This window comes from Solanum stenotomum, chromosome 5, assembly GCF_019186545.1.
Source record: "Solanum stenotomum isolate F172 chromosome 5, ASM1918654v1, whole genome shotgun sequence".
Taxonomy (NCBI): Eukaryota; Viridiplantae; Streptophyta; class Magnoliopsida; order Solanales; family Solanaceae; genus Solanum; species Solanum stenotomum.
In genome coordinates, this window is record NC_064286.1 from 26407188 (window position 1) to 26428846 (window position 21659).

The following is a 21659-nucleotide window of genomic DNA, read 5'->3' on the forward strand; positions in this document are numbered from 1 at the left end:
CACATTGATGTTCGTTTGATTGAGAGAACTATTTAAGTCGTCGTTATTGATTAGAACCGAGGCTTGAATTTGTACAAGAACAACTACTTTCAAAACAAGAGGTGGCGAATATTTTTGAAAAATGACATTTTTTTTATTTTTCGGAAGGGTGTCAAAATTATTTTGCCATTTAAAATGAAAGGGAGCCATAAGCTCAAACATCGACGAAAAGCAAATAAAACACAATTTTAAAGCAGAAAAACCCAAATATATACAAAACACGAATCATAAATAGCACGCAAAAGGTGAGCCTCACCCCATCACAAAATTAAAAAAACATTTGTCTTCAAATGTAATTAGCAAAGAATTCAAAAGTAAAGATAAGGAGGACAAATAAGGAGGTAAAGAAGTGATCTTTGCTGTGCGGTTGATCCTTATGTCAGGGATCAGTGCCCGAAGTTTTGTTAGTCTGCTACAAGTTCTTATTTTCTCTTTTCTCTACTTTAGCTTCTGTAGCAATGTTTGCCTCAACCATGTTATTCAAATCATGCGTTGCTTTGAAGGCATGTATCGTATTGACGAAACCTCGAGTCCATGAAGGGACAATAGGGTCAGAGTAAATCCTCCTACTGGAACTTGCTTCCTTGCCCTCGCTATTGACAATTCTTCTGAACTGTTGGGCTTTTATGTGTCTGGGTGGCACATTCATTCCTGCAACGTTTGGTCTGGCCATGTCTGTAGAGTCTTTGAGATAATGTTAGAACAACAAAAGCAAAGACTTTCATCTACAGAAAGATTATATAATCCATTCGGTGAGCCACAAACATTCTGCTAAAGGTCAAAATGCAGAAAGAGTTAGAGGTTCAGACAAAGGGCAATTAAGGTGTAATTCAGCGAGACGTCGAATGCACTTGGCGATCCTGTACTCATTCGCCGAAAATTACAGCAACCATAACAAATATAGCATGATATTAAAGGTTAGATGGGGTACTAGGCGAACTGTGAGTGGTTCGGTGAGCTCGTCACAGCTCGCCGAATCACCTATCATGCCTACTTTTGACCCATATTTTCGAAATTGGCCCCGCAACCCTTGAAAACACAATTAAAGCACAAATTTAACGAAGGCCCAAAACATACGAATACCACCCATCACACATTTAGTCGACTAGATATATCAGAGAACAAAATTTCACCATTTAAGCAAGGTTATCGAATAACAATCGACACTTAACTAATTCTATCCACTTAGGAAGGTTTATCAAATCTTAACAATGTCAAAGAATGTGCAAATAAGTTCAATGCTCACAAAATAATTACGGGTATTAAGAAAATAACCTTTTGTACTTATTGAAATACTATCGAGAAGCTAGGTGGGACTGCAATCCAAATCCACGCACAAATGAATGAACCAGAAAACTCTAGAAGTGCAAGAAACATAAAATTATAGTGCAGGTGTGGGTTGTGAAGAAATAAAAAGATAGGGAACGTCAATGAAGTTGGAACTTTTAAACCTCTGGCTTGCAAAAACCGTCCTGTTTTCGCCCACTCGGCAACATTAGTCAAGTTCACCTACTCACTCGGCGATACACCGACTGTTTTGTTTCTCCACTGAAATTTAAAGAACCTCTGGTTTACAGGGGTTCCAAACGGCGATTTACATCGTGATCACCGACATTGTCAATGTCTAGAGTCAAACAACAGATAAGATCGGATTCGCCGACCCCTTCGGCTATTCACCGACTGGATCTATTACTCGCCAATCTGAACTCTTTGTTCACTCCCCATACTTCCATCGCACAATCAACACACCATTATTTTTATCAAAACAAAAGAAAGCATTAAAAGGTTTGGGGTTGCCTCCCAAATAGTTCCTTAGTTAACGTTGTGGCCCAACGCAAGTTCTCTTCTAAACCTCATTCTTGGGGTTAGCGATAGTATCACTTCGCAAACACCCTGGCTGTCTCGGATTCAGGTGCGACAAGATATGATCCATCTAGGTTTCTAACTGCTTGGTTGAAACTAAATGAGAGGTAACGGTTTGACTAAGGGTGGACACATCATCTTTCACGCCTTTTAGCATTTTGTCTGACCCTTCAACTTTGTTGAGGATGCGTGAGAGCATATCCTCAGACCTACCACCGTCAGAATCCTTTGGCTTCTGACATTTATGGGGAGGCACGTATATATTCTTCTCCCCATCCTTCCAATTTGGATTACGGTCCCTCCATTCACGATCCCTGTCCTTCCAACCTTCGTCTCTAGCCCAACTTTGGTTGCCACCTTGCCTTGGGTAGTTTGAGCGGTAGCCATTGCCTTTGTTTGCTAGATAATTTACCTACTCAGTATACGAGGCTTCAAACTTCATATCCTCAGGATTAGTTTCCCCAACCACCATAGCATTGACACCACGGGCACCGGCCCCCATGATGTGTTTGGATAGAATATCATGTTGTGTCATAATTTTCGCCATGTTCTGGTCTCTCTCATTCTCTTCTCAATCTTCTCTTTGGATAGCTTGAAAATGAGAGGGGAAACTTGGTCCTCACGAGTGTAGCATGCTCTATTGATGGTTGTCATACCATCTAAAAGCTGGGCTACTACTGCATACAGTTGCTACATTACGCCTCCAGGCAAGAGTTGGTCAGCGACACCTTTATTTACCGAATCCAAAATTTGGTAAAAGTATTGAAGTAGCATATTGTCTGGCAAAACGTGGGTTGGCCATTGTAGCACAAACTTTTTTAACCTTAGCCAAGTTTTGTGTAGAGGCTCTCTTTCTATATGTTTAAAGCTCTGGATGCTATCCCGCAGCGACATCATCTTTGAGGGAAATAAAAATTGCACTTGAACTGCGGTCACCAACTCCTCCCAAGAAGTGATGGATTCATGTGGTAACTTGGCTAGCCACTTGCCACCCTCTCCCATCAACTAAAAAGGGAATAGCCTTAGACGGAACGAAACCTGAGAGATTTTTTTGAACGAGAATAGTCCACACACATCTACAAAGTTTCGAAGATGTTCATGAGGATCCTCTTGAGCCAGTCCACATAAATGTCCCTTCAGTTGCAAGAGTTACAACATGGTGCTCGTTATGTGGAACACTACATTTCCCTCGGCTGGAGGTAAGAGGATGGCTCCAACACCTCCCATGAGATGGGGGCCATTGATGTTGGGCTCTTGAATATCGTTGAGATTTTTGATGTCGTCTTAGTGGCCCATCTGGCTACCATTGCTACCATTAACACTCATGCTTTCTGAAACATTCAACCAACACAAACAAAACTAAAAGTTAGGTAAGTAGACTACCACTAATAAGAACAAACACTTGGCTAATCTAAGAATTCTCAAATAACACCACTCCCCGGCAGCGGTGCCATTTTGATGTTTGTGTAATCAATGACACAACTTCCAATGCAAGTTTTTATGATTGTGCAATAGAATAATAACCCAACCAAGGGTTGGGGTTGTGTCCCAAGGGATTGGTTTCGAGAATTAATAGAAAAATAAAATTAGCTCTAACTAGTCATAGCTAAAGATATTAACGACTAAAAATAGTGTAAATTAAAGGGGGTGACACAAAAGTGTCATATATCAAATGGGGGTTTTGTCACAAATATAGCTAAAACAGTAAAAATAACAAAGAAAAATGTATGAACGAGAGGGGATTCCTGGGATATGACTGCAATATATATTGGTATATATCGTTGGTTATTCGATTTCTAAAAAGGATTACTAATCCTTAACTTTTCGAGGAATCCTTCATCAGTGGTTGTGAATGACTGATTTTTGCAATCTTTTTGACCTTGGTTTCGTAGGAGCAAGTCAGAAAGATTGAGAAATAGAACCATCTGATTTCATTCGTTCTCAATAGCCACGAGATGATCATCTTAGGGTGATCCTTTTGTCGACGGATGCTCTTATTACACTCGTATTACATACTTTTGATAGGAAATTTGCAAGATAATAGTGACTAGGCGAAGCCTTATATGGAAATAAGTTCCCTGTTGGGCAACTTACCCTATTTCAACTGGGTTTCTCTCGGATACCCATTTGTCGTATGAAGGCCAGCCTACGCCTTACCCCACGCACTCTCTCAAGCAGACTGTTAGGATATGGGTCTAGGGCTCACCCTCTTGGGTTGAACCTCATGTTGACCCACTCCTTAGGCCATCAGTCTAACGGTCTTTTTTTCGTGACCTCTTCTCGAGCAAGCCGAAAATAGATTGGTGGTTGTCTTTGCAACTACAAACCCATTAAATTAACCACAACCGCTAGGTGAAATCACCATTAAAATACATCTAACCTATCAGCAAGCAAAACCCAACAATAATCTCAACACATATTTACTAAATCACACCCCAAGAATTGGGTTCTTAGCCACACATCAAGAGATAGAAATTTATACCTAAATGAGTTTGCATTCAAATGGGTTTGAAGATTTAAGTCTTGTTACATGCTAAGAGTGAAGAATCCGAGAGACCCAAGTCAAATACTTGGAGATGAAACCCTTTTCTTCTTCAAGTTTCAAAAACCCTCTCAAACTCAGAGAGAAAGTACTAAAATTTTATTAATTGTTTCACACTGAAAAATATGATGATACTAAAATCTGATAGTAAGCTATAAATGTCAATGAGTATTTATAGTTTTCAAAAAATTGTGTTGTAGCAGGTTCTTCGGTGACATTAGTCAGAATCACTGATCAACTCGATGATTCACCCTTCTTCTGGTTCATCACCTTTTGTGCTTTGCCTTCAGTATGTTTGTTTCCTGGATCATTGGGTTGTATATTCCTTCTTCGCGGAACTGTTCGGCGACACGCTGACTACTCCTTTCATTGTCTTTTTGATCCTCTTCCTTCAGGGCTTCGCGTACTGGAACAGAGGGCGGAGTATGTCCCTTCGACGACTAACCAAGTGTGCTTGGTGAAGCTCAGGCTTCAGTTTCTTGATTCTTTTCAGGCTTTTTGTTCCTTTTTACACGTAAGTATCCATGCTTTTACTCAAACTTCAAATACCTAAAACTTAAGAGTTTTCATTAGATATTGAGATAAATTAAGAATTTGAGGATACTATTTATATAAAAATAAAGCCCTAAATGAGTCCAATTTGTGGACTCATCAGTAGCCAAGCATCTTGATGGCTCGGTTAAAGCCAACAAGGAAACAAAGAAAGATCATGAATGGGCCGACTTGCTGCTTCAATTGGATGATCTGTCCTAAAGAGTAATGCAGTTGGAAGCAACTTCCAACAAGAAAACAAAGTACCTTCCCCCTCTCAAGTGTAAAAAGATGAAGCAACAGGATGGTGGACAAAATTGAGAGGCCCTCTCACTTAGTCTACACAAAATCGAAGAACACGATATAGTGTTGAATGAGATAAAAGAGAATGTCGAAATGTTGAATCAGATGACGACCTCCAATTCCATGATTATCCAACTACAAGACGCCCAAATAGGCTAAATGTTGTCTTGTTTCTACTCACAACACAAAGAGGGGTCACTTAGTGATACTATGACTACCCCCGATAACGAGGTTTGAATCGTGACCTCTGTCATGCCACGACGTTAACTAAGGCGTTGTTTGGGAGGCAACCCAAAACCCCTTAAATTCTTTATTTTTGCTTGAGAAATAATATTGTGTTGATTGTGTAGATTTGAGTGTGGAAAGTGTTTGAAAAGTGCAGGTTGGCGAATGAATGTTCCAGTTGGCGCATCCCCGAAGAGGTTGGCGCGCTTGATTTAATCCGCCTTTTGGTTCAGCAAAATTTTAAGTTAGATCTTGTAACACTCGGTAAGCCTAGGAGCATCTTGGCAATTCGCCGACTAAGTCGGCGATCCCGATGTTGCCCACCGTTTGAACCCCTAAGCAACTAAAGGTCTTGTAAAAGTTGGCGGGGTGGATGACCACTTGGCATATCACCGAGTGGATCGGAGAATGCGACTAACATCGCCGAATGGACATGAAATGGACGGTTATTAAGGGCCAAAAGTTTTAAAGTTTCAAACTCTTCACTTTCCGTCGCTTTCAAGCTTAACAAACTCACACCAAGTAAGTATTTTCAATATTTTTATATTCCTAAGTATTTTATTGTTGATTTGTGCTCAGAGTTGGATTACATTGCAGCCTAGACTTTCAAAGTACTTTAATCGGCACAAAGGTTGGTTTTCTGAACCTCGAGTTTACATTCAAAAATTTGGTACTCATTTGCAGTAATCATATTGTATTGTCGTGTGCTGGGCCTCTCTTATAGGATTAGAATGCTTAACTGCCAGTTTTAATGTGATAATCTTGCCGGTGTTGTTTTGATCGTCGAATGCCCATATTTTTGTGCCTTAAATTTGGTTAAATGTTTTGGGGGTATTCTTGCATATTAGTTTGATTTGTTGGGTGAAGTTTGAGATGCCCGTATTTGTGCTAAATGGTGTAAATTGCACAATGATGGAGTGGGTGACACCATTTTTAATGGGAAAAGTCATCAAATGGCCAAATTTGACAAAATCGGAAAATTTTGAATATCCTAGGGCAATCGGTGTTATGGGTCAGATCTAAATTATACTAGTGCATGCTTTGATTTTGTTTTCGGGGGTTGCGGGGTTAAATTTGAGAAGTTGGGTTGAAAATAGGAACGTTGGGCTATTAGGCGAGCTAGGTCGAGCTCGTCGAACCACTCGGTAGTTCACCTAATGTCCCCATCTCGTCTTTAAGTTCATGCCTTATTTGATAGTTGACTTCTGTAACTTTCGGCGAGACGCATGAGGTCACTCAAAGCACTCGGCAACTCGCTGAAAGTATTCTTGATCCCCCTTTGTCTGTAACCCTAAACCATTGTTGCACTGTAACATTCGGTGGACAAACCCTTGCTCACTTAAAGTAGTCGGCAATTTACTAAAAAGGCCTTCCAATCGCTGACTTGTTATATTTTTTACCCAATCCCTTCGGTGAGCCCGATCTATCCCACCAAATGGATTTGGTGACTCACCACGGGATCAGCGAGTCTGTTTGTAACTGCATTTCTGTACTCTTAATCAAATTGTTTCTTAATTATATTTGATGTTTTATAGATATGGTACGGACTAATGTAACATGCCACCCTAGAAGAAAGCACGGGGCATTACTATAAACGAAGGGGGATCAAATCCTCCAAACAGACGAAGGCAAGAATTCCCACCGAAAGACAAAGGTAAAAGAAAAAAGGACATATCTAAGAGAGTGGGAGTTGACATCCGGGCTGAGATGTGTGAGATTGGGGACAAACAACCTTAATTTCCCGAAGAGATGAGATCCAGGCTAGATGTCAACCCATGCCCACCAAAGTTCCCTCAGCTTCCACCCCTCCTACAACAGAATCAATGTAAGCTCAAGAACCTCCTGTGACCTTTGCGCTTCCTGTAGTTCTTCCTCCCAGGCTTCTGAACAGGTTGAAGGGTGCTGATTTACGAACCATCCTCGAGGACATGTTGCTTCTAAACAAGGCTTAGAGGGGAAGTATTCAGATGTGAAAGAGACGGTCCAATTCCACAAGTTCAAGTAGTTTACTAAGCCCCAAGGCCCCTATATTCCCTCTTGGTTCTGTTAGTTCTACACAACTTATGGTGGTCTGGTTCCCAAGAGTAAGAAAGAGGCCAGGGAGTTCAAACCGGTAAAGGCGGTGATATTCCGAGGCAAGGAGGTTAGGTACAGCAGCGAGTACATGAATGATGTACTAGGTAGAGATCTGCACTTAGCTGGACATTTGATTTCTTATACCACCCCGAGGTGGATTGAAGCAAGCGCCACTATTGAGAAGAGAGATTTGAGTGTTCCTACCCGTTTCTCGTTTAGCTTCATCAGTAGCACTATTATGCCATCGCAGAACGAGTCTGTCCTCTGCCATCCTAAGGCGGTATGCCTAGGGTCCATCATATCCAGGAGGCACATCGACTTGGGACTTCTTATTTCTTAGGATATGGCCATGAGAGCCAAGTTGAGTCAGAGCTCATTGTCATTCCCAGTACTAATCACAGATCTATGCCGGCGAGAAGGAGTGCCCCGGGATGATACTAGGGATGTTGAGATTACCCCTTTCTCCTCCACTGATCTACAGCGTATTGAGGCTGAAAACACGCAAGAGGAGGTTAACATGAGGAGAGCAGCTCCGACAGATACTTTTTCGGAGGTCGATGTTGATTCATTACCTACAGAGGCATCTTCGCCTACTCTGGCATCCGGGCCTTCAGGTACTTCTGCCCCTTCTACTTTTTCTCAGGTTCCAGGCACATCCACCTCCTCCCAGCATATCAATATCACTCAGGCCATGATCATGAAGATGGGATGCTTGGCTGAATCTGCTGATGTGAGGGTGACTCGATTGGAGAGATCCATCCCAGCGATGATTCAGAGTGTTATTTTAGCTACAGTGACCCCCATTCGGGCTTCTGTTGATGATCTGACTACTAGAGTCACAACTTGTGAGAGCAGACAAGGGGTAACCTCCGAGTTTCTGACTTTCAAAGCCGAGGTAGCAGAGTTGAGGAAAGACGTAGACTATCTGAAATCTACAGACATCACTTCATTGATTCAGGCTGCAGATAATGTGGATGCTCCTGAGGCATTAGGGATTCCTCCAGATACGATAGGCGATGCACACCGTAATGAGTCTGCACTGAAGGATTCTGATGCAGAGACCGATGAGGAGAAGATAACGGTGAATAATGATGAGGTGTTTATTGATCTGGCGGATCTGGAGAATGCCATGTACGAGACTTCATGCCAGACATCTTTGAGAGATACCGCCATTGGTTAGTCTAGTGGAGCTGGTCCTTCTGAGGTGACTCCGGGCAATGAATCCCAAGTCTAGATTGATACCTCGGGCACTGTTGCCCAGACAGATGGAGCGATTGTTTAGATAGGATCCCCTCTTTACCTCTCTCTGTCTTACTTTATTTTGAGTTTTGGATATTTTTATTTGCATTTGAGGACAAATGATGTTTTGGTTGTGGTGGGGTGAGGCCCTCCTTTGTGCATATTTGTCTTTTTTATATATTTGGGGCTTTGTGCTACATCTGTGTTTTTACTACTTTTTGTGGAAGGTCTGAGCTTGTGGCTCCTTGCTTTTAATTGAAAATGATTTATGGCTCTTCCAAAAAATATTTGCCACCTCTTGTATGTGTTGAATATGGTTGTTCTCTTGCAAATTTGATTATCGGTTTTGATCAATACCGATGACTTGAATAGTAATCATAATCGAACAAACATGAATGTGCGGCTACGATGAGGCCAAAGGAAGTTGCATGGACAATATGTGAACTCTTTGCTTCTCGTTGTGACTAGCCAATTATCAAATTGAGTCTCTTGTGATGATCATTGCACACTAGCGAAAGTGTGGAGTCTTGTTTGACTTTGGTGTCGATGCCTCGTGTGAAGAGCTTACAATGAACTGTGCATGATAACACCTAGAATTTTCCCCGTTGGTCTGGTCGACTAAGTAAGGCTACCTCTTGATATGATCTTAGGCAATTTTGAAGAGTGTGAAACAATTTGACATATACCTTTTTTGTGACCAACATTGTGAGCGTGTGTGAATCGCTTCTGAACACCCCTTGAGCCTTATCCTTCTTTGCAAAAAACTTGATGAAAACATGACCTTTTTTAAATCCACTACCCATAATCCTCTTGATTTGTGGTTCATTGAATAGCCAACTTAGGTGAAAAGCCTAAGTTGGGGGTGTGGTGAAAAGAGAAGGCAAGTCAAGAAGTAAAAGAAAAGTCTCATGTAACCCATGGTTTTGAAAAAAATGGAACCCCTCTGTATAAAAAAAAAGAAGGGAAAAAAATGAAAAAGTTGTGGGATAAAGTACAAAACAAATGGGATTTCCGAACAATCAATGGAAAGTGAATAATGGAATGACTTATGACCAATAAACAAAATGATGAATGAATAGGAAAGGAAGTGTTGTGAGCACCACATATCAAGAGGATGAAAGTCAGTGAGCCTAAATTACTATACCTCTGCACTCAGCCGCATTACAAGCCTTGAAAAGACCTCTTTGATCTTGACTGAGCTGAAGCAATTGTCTATTGGAAAATATGGGTAAACCTATGGGTGAAAGCATGCACTATGTTCATATTTGTTACTGTGAGCTTTGCATTTGATTCCAGAGCTTTAAATGATTGAATCATTGTGTAAGTATGAAATCATTATTTGTGAGAGGGCATCTAAACATTTTTGTTAAGCTTGAACTTGCATTTGAAGCAAGTATAGTGAGCTTTAGATTCTTTGATAATGGTGTGTCACAACTTGCACCTTTGAGTGCACATTTGATTTTCGCATGAGTAAATTGAGTATTGTGTGTGCATTCATGATTGAGTCTTGTGCAGCACTATTTGAGACATCCTTTTTGAACTGACGAACTCGAGTTTTACTTCAGGACAAGCAAAAGTTTAAGTTGGGGATGTTATTGAGTCCATAATTTGGACTCACTTAGGGCTTTATTTTAATAGAATTAGTATCCTCAAATGCATATTTTGTCTAAATAACTGATGTAAATCCTTAAGTTTCAGGTATTTGGAGTTTAAGACAAAGCATTAACACAACGTGGCAAAAAGGAACAAGACGGCTGAAAAGACAAAGAAACGAAGGCCTGAGGATCGCCTAATGAATTAGGCGAGTCGCCGAATGGCCTTAACCTCACCCAAAGTTCCAGTGTGTTGAGCCATGATGGAAAAGATCTAGTCGGCGATGAAAAAGAGCAGTCGACGTGTCACCAACAGTTCCGCGAGGCAGTACTATATAGCCCAATGATTCAGAACGCGAAGATGCTGAAGGCAAAAGTGGAAAGGCAATGAAGCAGACCAAAGGGTGGATCGCCGAGTGCTTCGTTGATCCCGACTAACTATGCCGAGTGATCCTTCGCAGCACAAATTTTCAAAAACTATAAATACTCATTTAATTCTATTGCTTAGTATCAAGTTGTAGAGAATATTTTCAGTTTTTAGTTCTTAGAATTTTTGTGAGACATTGTTCTTGAGCTTGAAGGTTTTGAAGGTTTTCAACTCTATGAAATTGGAAGTGGATATCCAAGAATCTTCTTTCTAGACTCGTTTGAAGTGAATATAAATCATACACAATTGATGTTGCTTCAATTTGGTATCATTTTCTTCCTTTTCTCTATGTCTAGCTAAAACCCCAATTCTTGGGGTGTGATTTTGTAAATATGGGTTAAATTTCTTGTTGGGTATTACTTATTCTTAGTCTATTTGTTGTTTAAATGTGATTTCGTTTAGTAGTTATGTTTGAACTTAATGGGATTGAAGTTGCAAATACCATTTCTTCTTAGTATGTTCGGCTTGCTCGAGAGAGAGGTTTTAAAACTACGACTACTAAACTGATAGCCATTGGTTATGGGTTAGACATGGGTTCAGCTCAAGAGCAAGAATCCTAGGCATTTTCCCTCACATTCAACTCGAGAGAGTGAATGGGCTAAGGCGGAGGTTGTGCTTAATTGCGGTAACTCGGTGTTCAAGAGAAATCGAGTTGATTCCTAGTAAGTTGCTTGAGAGGGAATTTACCCCCACTAAAGTCTAACCTAGTTACAAATGTTCAACAATTCACAATCAATAGCATTTACCCTACTGTGTATTTTATCTTGTATTCCTATCACATCCCAAGAATCCCTCCTCCCTATATTCACATCATTGTATTTTCGTTGTTTTGGTTGTTAATCGATTACAAACCCCTTTTGATAATTGACATTCATGTCAACCCCTTGATTTATCATGTTTTTAGTCGATAATGTTTTTAGTTAGGGTTAACTCTAGCATATTCACGTTTAACTCTTAATTCTCAGAAATCATTCCCTTGGGACTCAACCCCAACCTATTCGGTTGGGTTATATTACTATTGTACGTTCGTAGACACGTGAATTGGAAGTTATGTCTTGATTACGCAAACATCAGCATACCAAAATTTGGTGAACCACGGAAGGGGACCATGCCCCATAGGTCCATCTACACCCCGTCGATGGCCTTCATGGGTCATGGATCCCAAAACCAAGCCACAACCACAAATCACGATGGCACAGGACGGCTAGTGATCCCATTCACGGTTCGTAGATGGGGGCTTTGTGGTTGGTGCTAGTTTTTGTCTTAGTCGGCCAATGTGGGGGTCATTTGCTAAACTCATGTAAAGTCTAGTTTGGTTGGGGGATGGTTTTAAATAGTTATTTATGGTATTTTAAGGGTTTTTAAAGTATTTAAATATATTTTAGACTTCAGTATTTTAAAACCCAAAATACAAACCTCCCTTCCCTTCCAAAAGTTCACTCTCTAGAAACCTCCACTGGAGGTGATGACTTCAAGCTTCCAATGTCAAGACTTCAAGTGTTTCAAGGGATTTTCATGGGATTCTTCCATTAAAGGTATGGTGGTCTTCATCCTTGACTTAGTATCTTTCAAGGAGCCAATTTAAAAAGTGATTTCAAATTTTCAATGTTACCCAAAAACCCTAGTTTTCAATCTATGCATGGTTTGATTCAAAATGATTTCTAAAGGCTTTATTGCATTGAATTATGAATTAATTGTGGATTTAAAGACAAATTAAGATGATTTCTTCCTAGAATCTATGTTTTCCCAAATTCTTAAGGTGTGAATTGAGATTGGGAATTGGTTGATTATGGAAATATGTTGAATTGTTGATGTTTATATTGAATTAAGTGGTTCAATCATGCCAATTTTTTATTCTATTATAGTAGTTTAGACTTTTGGGTTGATGTTGGTTCATAGCCCTAAGGGGCAATTTCATGAAGGATTATGTATGATTATGATGTGAAGGAGATGTGTGTGATCTCAATGAATGTGTTATAATCATGTTTAGAATGTAATTGTTTTGTGAATGAAAGTGTATTCTCAATGTAGTTCTTATGAATGATGATGTTATACGTGAATGGTTGTTCTCACATACTCACACACACTAATTAATGAATAATGAATAAAGTTCTATGATTATGCTAATGATGATGGGTTGATTGAAAGCCTATTCTCAATTGTACTCTAATGAATGATAATGACATGTTGTGAGAGGACTTTCTCACAATATGGGGATTCTTAGGTGAAAGGCTATTCTCATCTCTGAATATATGAGCTAATGAATGAATGTTGGGTTTATGATGGATACCCTTACATGAGTTGAGGCAAGATATATAGTAGCAATCTCTTATCCCATAATAATGAATGAAAGAAATGAATGTAAAATACTATATGGGGAATAATGCTAAGAACCGAGTGGATATGGATTGAGATGGATACTCATACGTGAGTTGAGGTGGGGTATCTAGTAATAATCTCTTGAGATTGATGCCCATACGTTAGTTGTGGCGGGGTATCTAGTAGCAATCTCCCTATCCCTTAAACTATGTGCCCACATAGGTCTAGCTAGTGAATCAAGTAAAGCTAAAAGCAATGGTCCTACCATAGGCAAGTACGAATCCATTATCCGGTGAGGGTGACATCGGGATTCCATGAATTGGTCATATGGTATATGTCGGTTAAGACATACCCCCAAAAATAATGTTAATGAACTATGGCTTCTTAAGAATGCACTACTTAGTGTGGGTGGTGGTTTGGGATGGCATATATGCATTGCACAAGTAGGCTTTGAGATACGTTGTGGTGTGTTCCTTTATAACGCTAAGTGTAATGAATGCTCTTATCATGATGTTAATGAACAATGTTGACCTAATGTCTAATGAATGAAGGTGCTCTTAATGTAATGAATCTAATGAAGAATGTTGACTTTTATGCTTCAATGAGATGATGTAAATGATGCATGCTATACTTTGATTGTATTATGAGTTACTTCGTTGTTATGGACTATTGTATATGAATGTGCCTTGCTTATGGTGACTTCAAAGGTGTAATTAGTGTGAGTAGTAGTATGGGATGCTACATGCACATTGCACAAGTATGACTTAGAGTTGCCTTAGGTGATGGTCCTTATTTGTTGATATGACTTGTGTAATGTTTATGTCTTTTATGTATGAGTATGGTGTAAAGATGGAAAGTTTAAATGGTAAGTTCACTTTTGGTGACCTTAAGGTGGTACTTTAGTGTGGATGGTGGTATGGAACGCTATCCATACATTACACAAGGTATAGCTTGAGGGTTACTTGAGGTGAAGGCTTAATGTGAAGGTAACGGTTCATATGTGGATTATGCTCTAATGTGAAGATATGGCTTGTATGTTGGTTATTATTTTGTATTGTGCCTATTATGCTTATGCTCTTGAAGGTTTTATCAAAATGGCATATATCATGACTTTTAAAGAAAATATATTTTTTAAACTTGTGTTTGCATGGCTATCATACTTACTACTTAAATGTGCTAAGCGATTCTTCTTCTATGTTTACTACAAGTGTAGGTTCTGGAATTTGAGTGGTTTTCTCTAGTGAAGCTTGGATTTGAGTTTGCCAAGACTAAGTGGTATGTCCTCATAGATCAAGGACGAGTTTTTAGATGTTGCTTTCTTTTCCGCTTGCTTTTAAATGGTTTGATTGTTGGATTTTATAAACAAAAGTTTTAAATTATGCACTATTTCTAAATATCTTATTTTTGAATGCTATGAGACTTGTATAAGACCCTTTCGGAGACAAGTACGCCACGTTGCATCTGGTGTCTAGACTCGGGACGTGACAATTCCCTTCGTTGTAAGAGTTAATCTAAAAAAGGAGATCCTAAGGTGATTAGTATAATGGCCTAAGGTGGTACTTAGTGTGAGTGGGATTATGGGGTCTTACTCATGCATTGCACAAGTATGACTTGAGCTACTTATGAAAGCCTAAGACTTGACTAGGCATACAGACTATGTTTAGGATGACCGGAAGATAGATACTTAGCTTGGATGGTGTTATGGGATGCTATTCATGCAGTGCACGAGTATGCTTTGAGGTTACGTGAAGTAGTTCTATTATGGTAAGAATGACTAAGAGTTGTATATGCTTATATGTTGCTTTTGATTGGAGACTTTACTTATGATTATTATATTGCCTCTTATGCTCATACTTTATTTTCATGAAGTATTTGATTATGCATATGGATTATGGATTATGTTGACTAACCCTTATATTATGCTCTTATGATGTCATGCTAGCTAACATATTTAGTACATTTTGTACTAACGCATACTTTGCCTACATTCTAATCAAATGTAGGGTTTGGAGACTTGAGTTCCATTCTTGGAGATAGGTGTCTACGGAGCAAGGAGTTGAAGATTAGGGTGAGTCCTCATAGCTTTGAGTACAATGCCACTATTTCCTTTATGTCTTCTATTTTCATGTCATGAGACTATTTTATTAGCTGTGTCCCAAAGATTTTAATTCAAAGTTGAGTTTAAAAGGTTTGAGACAAAGTGTAGTAAAGACTTTCGCTTGCATTTTACAATGAATTCGATTGTATGGATAAAGTTTTTAAAATTTTTCATACTTTTCTATTATATTATGTTCAAGATATGCTAAGGGCTTGCATGAGGCTCTTCGAAGTCTTGAACGCCATGTGACTTCCAGGGTGAAGGCTCGGGGTGTGACAACTAAGAGTATGGTTCTACCCTCGGCAAGTATAAGAACCCCTTTTCGATGTGGGGTAGACACTGGATTACATGTCAACACACATGGTCTATGTCGGTTAAGGCTTATGTCCCCATATGGTAGTAATATGAACAAGAATATGAATTATTAACTATGGTTACTTAATAAATTTTACTTAGTATGAGTAGGATTATGGTATCTTATTCATGCATTGCACAAGTATGCTTTGAGGGTATCTATGGTATGTTCATTTTTTGTTATGATTATCTATACAATGATTAGGCTTATGATATATTCTTAGTTTGGATTGTAGCTTGAAAGGCCTTTCCAATAAATGGGTGACTAAAGGTGAGTAATCCCTTGTCTTGGATAAGTAAGTTAAGGATGAGATCAAAAGATGATAAGGATGAAGGAAAACCTAATGTGACTTGCTTAACATGGGTGGGATGATGGGGTCTTATCCATTTGTTGCACCAACTTGCCTTAAGGTGACTTATGAAGTGTTTTTTTGATCACAAGTTATGATTATTGTCTATTGTGCTTATAGCCTATGCCTTATGTTGACTAACGCCTTTTATATGCTCATGTTAATGTTTTATGCTAGATATCATATGTAGTACTTTTGTACTAACGCATACTTTTGCCTACATTCTCATTCAATGTAGGGTTCTGAGATTTGAGTTCCATTATTGGTGATAGGTTTCTAGAAGTGCAAGGAGTTGAAGACTTGGTGAGTCCTCATAGCTTCGATGATAAAGCCACCATTTCCTGTTTTGTCTTTGTTTATGTATTGAGACTATTGTATGGGATTTTTCCCAAGAGTTATTCAAAATATTGTAGTAGATGGTTTGAGACAAAAGTGTAGTAAAAGACTTCTGCTTTGTTTTTATAAAGACTTTGATTGTATGAAAAATGTTTTAAAATTTTGCACTTTTCTATTATCTTATGTTATAATATGCTAAGTGGCTTACATTGAATCCTTCGGGTTCTATGTGCTATGTTACATCTTGGGTGTACCCCCAGGTCGTGAAAACTTGGTAATCAGAAAAAAAGGTTTAGAATTATTCTAGGATTGTGTCAAACAACGTCTAGTAGAGTCTTGTTCATTAATGTTAAGCGCGCCACATTTATGAATTGGAGGCTATTGGATGCTTAAGAAATCCACTTCTTCATTCTCTAAATTGTGCCATAGAGTTTAACTCTATTAGGTCTTTCTCCTATTTCATGCCCTTCGGTTTTTACGATGTGGATACTACAAGGGCTAACATTAGAATGAAGGAGGAAGACAATGTGGATTAAGGAGCTCCTCCTCAAGCTCCAATTGAACTTTTTGAAGTGAAAGTGATTAATGAGAAGCTTAGGTTTGGTTTTCAACTTTTGGCTCAGGCCGAGATAAAAACTATAGAATTTCATGGGTCCAAGATGGAGGAATATCGTCATGAGTTTATAGAAGAGGTCTCTAAGGTGTGGAACTTTGTGGTAGTAACTCCGGTAGAGAAGGAGGAGTCGGCTTCTTATCAACTCAAAGGAGTTGGTCAAGTTTGGTTTAATAACTAGAAAAAGTCTAGGACGGTAAGAATGGGTCCCAAGAGTGGGAAGGGTTCAAGAGTGCCTTTCTAGATAGGTTCTTTCCTTTAGAGATGAGAGAATAATTAGTGATTGAGTTCATTAACCTTAGGCAAGGTAGTATGAGTGTTAAGGAACATGCGTTGAGGTTCACAAAAATGTCTAAGTATGCTCCAATTCTAATGTTCGATCCTAGGTCAGGAATGAGTAAATTTTTGTTGGTATTGTCAGATTTAGTAGTAAATAAATGTCGTATGCCATGCTTGATCATGGTATGGATATTTCTCGCCTTATGATTTATGCTTATCAAATTGAGGAAAGGTCTAAGGGAAATAGAGGTCTAGGATGGATGATGATAAGTCCTTTCATGATGAGCCCAATGAACAAGGTCGCCTTAGGTTTAGACTTAAGTTCCCCGAGCAAAGTCCCTTAAGTACTCCTAAGTTCAACCAAAAGAGGGTGTCTAACCCTAAGTCTCAAGAAGATTGTTGTGAGATTCTATCGTTCGGATGTAGTAAGTGTGATAAAAGGCATGATGGTGAATGCCTAGCGGGTTCTAATATTTGTTTTGGGTGTGGTGAGTTGGGCCAGACGATAAGGAATTTCCCTAAACTTGCTAGAAATAAAGAAGATACTCATCGTAGGTCCCAACACTACCCTTCCTCCGGACCAATTTGTTTGGGAGTCTTTTACGTGTTGGTGTGTTCTAGTATGTTGTTCATGTTTTTATGTGTTGTTTGGAGTCTAAAATCAGTGGAGGTGACCCTAGTGTCTTAATAAATATTTTTAGGGACAAAACGTTCGGGTACGACTCCCCGAGACCACCTTAAGGGTCCCCGAGGAGGACCCCAACCCTTGGCCAAACAAGCTGCCAAGTCAACTTGAAGTTGTTCATGGAGGGAGCATGTCCCCATCGCGTACTAGCTCCACTAAGGGCCAAAATTTTGGTCCCGTCCCGGACGTGTCGCAAACTTTTCTGTCTTGAAATTGAATTTCCAGAAACTTGTGGGAACACCTCCGCGTCGTGGACTTGTTTCCCGATGAAATCTGCGAAAATAAAACTGAAGTTTGACTTGTTTAAAAAGTCCAACTAAGTGAGGGGTAGTTTGGGTACTTTGGGGAATTATTCTAACTAGTTATTCTACCTATTTTAGAGTTTTTTATTTGGTTAAGACCCCAACACCTAGAATTAGACCTCATTATCCAAATTGAACCTTCCCTCTCAAATAAATTCTCTCTCTAGAACTCCATGGAAGACATTGATGAAGCTTCAAGTTAGGGGATGGGTTCCTACTGATTTCTCCTTCAAATTCCTAGGAAATGAATCATAAAGGTACGGGGATTTTATCTTTGATTCTCCTTTCAATCAAAGAGCCAAATATAAATGATTTCAATGGATTTTTCAAAATACTAAAAACCCCAATTTCAATTCTAAGTTTGGGTTCTTGCATGAAAGTATTTCAAATTATGATGTATGTTAATATTGATGGTTTTAATATCAACATTTCCATGAAACCTTGCATTTCTTGAAATCCTAATTTTTGGGTCTAAAGTGGGTCTATTGATTATGAGCTAATAATGTGATATTTTTGTAGATTGTTATTGGCTATTGATTTATGTATTGTTCTCTATTGAATTGTGAGTAATTGATGGTTAATTGTGCTATATTGGATGTTGGACTTGAATAGGCAATTGTGACTTAAGGTTTCTAATGACGATGAACTTGTGAATAGATTATTGATTCTAGTATTCTATATATATAAATATATATATATATATATATATATATAGATATATCTGTTGTAGATGTTAGAATTTTGAGGTTTGATCCCTTTGAAAGTGGGGAGGTGTTTACTGTATAAGCATGTTGTGAGCATGGCCTGGTAGGCAAAGTTGGATGATTACCAACCCTTGGCCAAACAAGCTGCCAACTCAGCTTGAAGTTGCTCATGGAGGGAGCATGTCCCCTTCGCGGACTAGCCCCACCAAGGGCCAAAATTTTGGTCTGCGTCGCGGACTCTTCTGTCTCAAAATTTAATTTCGAGAAACATGTGAGAACACCTCCGCGTCGCGGTCTTGTTTCCCGACGAAATCTGCAAAAATAAAACTGAAGTTTGACTTGTTTAAAAGGACCAACTAAGTGAGGGGTAGTTTGGGTACTTTGTGGAATTATTCTAAATAGTTATTCTACCTATTTTAGTGTTTTTTATTTGGTTAAAACCCCAAAACCAAGAATTAGACCTCATTATCCGAATTGAACCTTCCCTCTCAAATAAATTCTCCCTAGAACTCCATGGAAGACATTGATGAAGCTTCAAGCTAGGGGATGGGTTCCTATTGATTTCTCCTTCAAATTCCTAGGAAATTAATCATAAAGGTATGGGGATTTTATCTTTGATTGTCCTTTCAATCAAAGAGCCAAATATAAATGATTTCAATGGATTTTTCAAAATACTAAAAACCCCAATTTCAATTCTAAGTTTGGGTTCTTGCATGAAAGTATTTCAAATTATGATGTATGTTAATATTGATGGTTTTAATATCAACAATTCCATGAAACCTTGCATTTCTTGAAATCCTAATTTTTGGGTCTAAAGTGGGTGTATTGATTATGAGCTAATAATGTGATATTTTTGTAGATTGTTATTCGCTATTGATTTATGTACGGAGTTGATGGTCAATTAGACTATATTGGATGTTGGACTTGAATGGGCAATTGTGACCTAAGGTTTATGATGATGATGAAGTTGTGAATAGATTATTGATTCTAGTATTTTATAAATATGTCGCAGATGTTAGAATTGTGAGGTTTGATCCCTTTGAAAGTGGGGAGGTGTTTACTTTATAAGTATGTTGTGAGCATGGCCTAGTAGGCAAAGTTGGATGATTATTGTTTTGAGTAATGTTGATTATGTGAAGGTAATGTTATATGATGTGAATTTGTATATGGTCTAAGAGCATGAAACGTGACCTTGTGTAGAGACTTTATGTGTTATACTTGGTTGTTGTCTTCTTTGAATGACTTATTATGAAGGTGAGGCTAGGATAGACTATGTTTACCTAATCTCACACCTAGTGAAGAATGAATGAAAAGAATGAAAGAATGTGAGAATGAATGAAAAGAATGGGAGTTAATGCTAATGAATGAAAGTTGGGTCTACTGTAACGATAGTTTAATAAAGTACTTCTTTCAATGAATGGGGTTCCTAGATGAAAGATTTTCCCATCTCTGAATCCAAAAGTTTCCTAAATGAATGAATGTGGGTTAGGATGAGTACTCCTTCGTGACTTGAGATGAGAGTACTTAGTAGCAATCCTTATCCCTAAATGATTGAATTTTGAGCTAGGATGGGTACTCCTTCGTGAGTTGAGATGAGAGTACTTAGTTGCAATCCTTATCCCTAAGTGAATGAATGTTGGGCTAGGATGGGTATTCCTTCGTGAGTTGAGATGAGAGTACTTAGTAGCAATCATTATCCCTAAATGAATGAATGAAATGAATGTCCAACTCCTTCATTAGTTGAGATCTGAGTATTTAGTAGCAACCCTTAAGATGGGTGCCCCTTCGTTAGTTTAGATATGGGTACTTAGAATAAATCCTTCTATCCCTTAACTATGTGCCCACATAGGACTAGCTAGTGGTCTCTACCACGTAAAGGCTAAAAGAATGACCCTACCTTAGGAAAGTGTGGATCCCTCATCCGGTAAGGGTACTACCAAAATTCCATGTCGAGCTACATGGTCTATGTCGGTTAAGTCTCTTCACCCACATTTATGAATGAATAAACTAAGGTCTCTTAAGATTGTACTACTTAGGATAGGTGGTGGAATAGGACATCATCTAGACATTGCACAAGTAGACATTTAAAGGAGATCTTGGTGTGGCTTAGTAATGATAATGAATGAATGAGTCTCTTTGGGCTAATTAATGAAGGTGTTGGTCTTTAAGCATGCTAATGTGAAATTGAGTCATAATGAATTGAATGTAAGTGCTTATGTTGAATTGAATGTATGTGATGATCTTTTGTCATTAGTGAATGAAGTTGTCTAAATGCATTAAGTTGAATCAACTATTTATGTTGAGATGTGAATTGAGCTTGTCTTGTGTAGCCTTAAGGATCACTTGGGTGTGGTATGGAGAGGTAGTATGGGCTGCCTCACCTTGTCTTACTTAGGTGAGTCTTGGGATGACATTTGATGAGTGTTCTAGCTTTATGAAGTCACTTGTTGACCTATGTGCTTATATGTCTTATCTGATTAATTGATGAAGGTTGAGGTATGCATGGTACATGCAATTTGTGTAACCTTAAGGTGGTACCTTAGTATGGGTGATGGTCTGGGACGTTGCCCATACATTGCATAAAGTTATTGCTTAAAGGTTATTTAAGGTGGAGGTCCAAGGAAAGAAGGTAAAGGTAAATGGGTTATGTATGTTTATGAGGTATTGTGAAGCATATGACTTTATATTGTTGGTTGTGACTTGTAAGGTGCCTATTATGTTGATGTTCATGAGATTTTATCCAAATGGCATGAAAGCATAACTTCCATACAAGTGTCCTTTC

The 21659-nt window shown here is 38.8% G+C and overlaps 1 protein-coding gene across 1 annotated transcript in view; it reads left to right on the forward strand.

Moving 5' to 3' along the window:
- LOC125865318 (40S ribosomal protein S26-3-like) overlaps positions 1–21659 on the forward strand; it is a 373020-nt gene that overhangs the window by 154488 nt on the left and 196873 nt on the right. The window lies entirely within an intron of this gene.